This window comes from Echinococcus granulosus (assembly GCF_000524195.1).
Source record: "Echinococcus granulosus chromosome Unknown EG_S00224, whole genome shotgun sequence".
In the NCBI taxonomy this organism is placed as follows: domain Eukaryota; kingdom Metazoa; phylum Platyhelminthes; class Cestoda; order Cyclophyllidea; family Taeniidae; genus Echinococcus; species Echinococcus granulosus.
In genome coordinates this window covers 33,567-36,222 of record NW_020170604.1, presented here as the reverse complement: position 1 = coordinate 36,222, position 2,656 = coordinate 33,567, and positions in this window count along the sequence as shown.

The window sequence follows — 2,656 nt, the reverse complement described above, 5'->3', positions numbered from 1 at the left end:
TTGTTTCTAAGTTTTAAACGCTTTTAGGGTCTAATAGTGTTGCCCTTTTTTTATAAAAGAGTATGACCTCGTCTCGGGTCGTAGGTCAATAATGCTACTTGAATGTCTTTGTGGTCAGATCCTCCTTAGTAATGTGTTACATTAAATCACTTGACTTAACAAATAGTGTGGTAAGGACTACAAATTTGCACTAACGCTGTAGAGGACTTGCAAGACGTCGAGCGTTAAAACTTTAATTCAGGGTATTCCTTGAAAGAATGACAAAATTGTGGGTAAAGGAAGTATGCGCGCTAGAGATGTATCCAACCCAAGAATTCGGAACTGATCTTATTTATCTGCTTTACTATTTTTAATTTTTTAATTTCTTCACAATTTCTGTTTAAACACTCATCCTGTAGCGTTTTAGAGATTTGTGCTCCTGTTTTGACCCTTCTCATTGGCTAGCATGAAGCAGAGGTATGTTCTGAGTCTACAAAAAACCGCTCAAGGGTCATGATCAAATACTATAAATACTTCTAAATGAAAAATTTAGGCATCGTAACACATTCATTAATCAAGAAACTCAGTCAATCAGCCAACCAGCCACCAGGCCTTTGGGTGCCCTACGCGCCCTTCATTGGAGGCTCATTCACAAACTACGGTGCAAACACAAAGGCACAGTCGTGATTACGTCTATCACGGAGACAACCAACCCCGCAACTGGCCGCAGGGCTTCTCATACTGGGAGACCACCACAGACGGTAACAACTTAGCACACAAGTCAGTATAAAGTAAGTAGAATGTTACGGAAATGGATTTCGGGGGTTGACCAAGCCCGTATGCGTTAAAGTTGGTAACTGTGGGCGAGAGTAGGCACAGCTCACAATATGTGAAGCCATGTGCTTGGCTATCTGTAGCGGTGGTGCAATGTGGTCGTCCATGGAAATGGCCATCTCCGTTATAGGCGGGAATCACGACCGTGTCATTGTGTTTGCAATGTGGTTTTTTGAAGAAGTCTCCAACTTCCTTGGAATTGGAGGAGCTAGCCTACATTGTGCAAGCACACCTCTTGTACTTTCTTGGTTTTAACGCTAAATAAATGCTACTCGTTCCAATTGTCTTGAGCATTTATAAACTTCATTATGAGGCTGTTAATGCGAACGGAGCAGTAGTAGCAGCAGAAAGTCACCAGATGAAAATAGGTAAGGGGATGTGGTGAGATTCCTGAAATAGGTGGTGTCACGTGGAAGCCCCAGTAGCAATAAAGGAACACCCCTTGGCCAAATATCTCAAAAATGACTTGCATTTAGTTCGAAAACAGTTTAGTCCGCCGACCAGTTTTAAGAAAGAATTATGCTGAATATTGTATATGCTGGCAATGAAGTGTGAAGCAAAGTAAGTGGGTACATGTGAGTGAGCAATACGTCTAAATCGCATTTATCTTCCACATAATCAACTGCTGGAGTTATTGCATCAATTTATTGGGGTTAAAATAGGACCTGTCAGCTTGACTTCATCACACAAGTGCATACGTAGCATCTGCATTTGAGGCGTTGTCCGATTGTTACTATATGCGTTTGGTGCGTAGAGAAGTGGATGCATGTACATTGTCCTAGAATGGGAAGTAGCCAAATTTGATGCGTATTTGTGTTCTATGATTCCAAACGCATGCCGCGCTCAGGTCTGGATCTTTCATTTTAAAGATTCTGCTTTTTCTAGAATCAAACCATATCGTAAGGCACGTCCTTACTTTTTCCTCATCTAAGCAACAGTAATGCTTGTTTTACCAATCTGACAAAGTTGTTGCTATATGTTTTCTTATCGGTTTACGTAAGTCATCATCGGCAACGCTACTATGGTCCCATTGTTTACACTAAAAGGTAGAATTAATCCTATGGCAATGCAACATATCTATTTGCACATTAACATTTGTGGCCTTTAAATCACTAGGCTATTCACTTATTAGTGCATGAATGCAGTAAAAATGTGGAAGTCGCATGATAATGTTTAGGCATGACCCGTTTTGTTGCACTTAAGAGAATATTTACGGTATCGTTTTCAATCTAGAAAGAAGGAATTTAACACTTTGCATAATTTCCCAACTATGATGTGGACCATCACAAATTGGGTCACTTTATTAAGTAGCCGCATTTCTTGACATTGAAAAGGGGATGAAGTGGAAAATGACATTGGGCAGGGGATCGTTTGCTTAGAGGGTAACTATAAACGAATTACCTTGATGCCAGCTTTCCCTATAAACGTGATGATTGGGTATTCAAGCAACGCTATTAAGGTATATTTTGCCTGATAGATCCAGATGTTAAAGGTCAAGGCAAGCTATTAAACTTTTAAGTTAATAAAGGCCAAGCAGATGGGACCAGGAGGCGTCCATCACGGTTCCTGCCCCTTTCTGATCTTCGCCTTAAGGTGTGAGAAAAAGGTGTGTTAAATTACATAAGTGCTACTTTAAAGAGCTAAAATTCTGTTGGTCATTCTATTTCCTTCAGCGATGAGTTATGGAATAAGTGATGGAGTTTGGAAAGCGCAAGGTTATGCTGTCGTAATAGGAGGCCCAAGTGCTTGAAGCAAGGAAGAGGTGAATAAGACCATTGTGAGGAAGGAGGGATAGGTCACGATCCGTGAGTATCTATGCATTTTCGGCATTTGCATCCACATG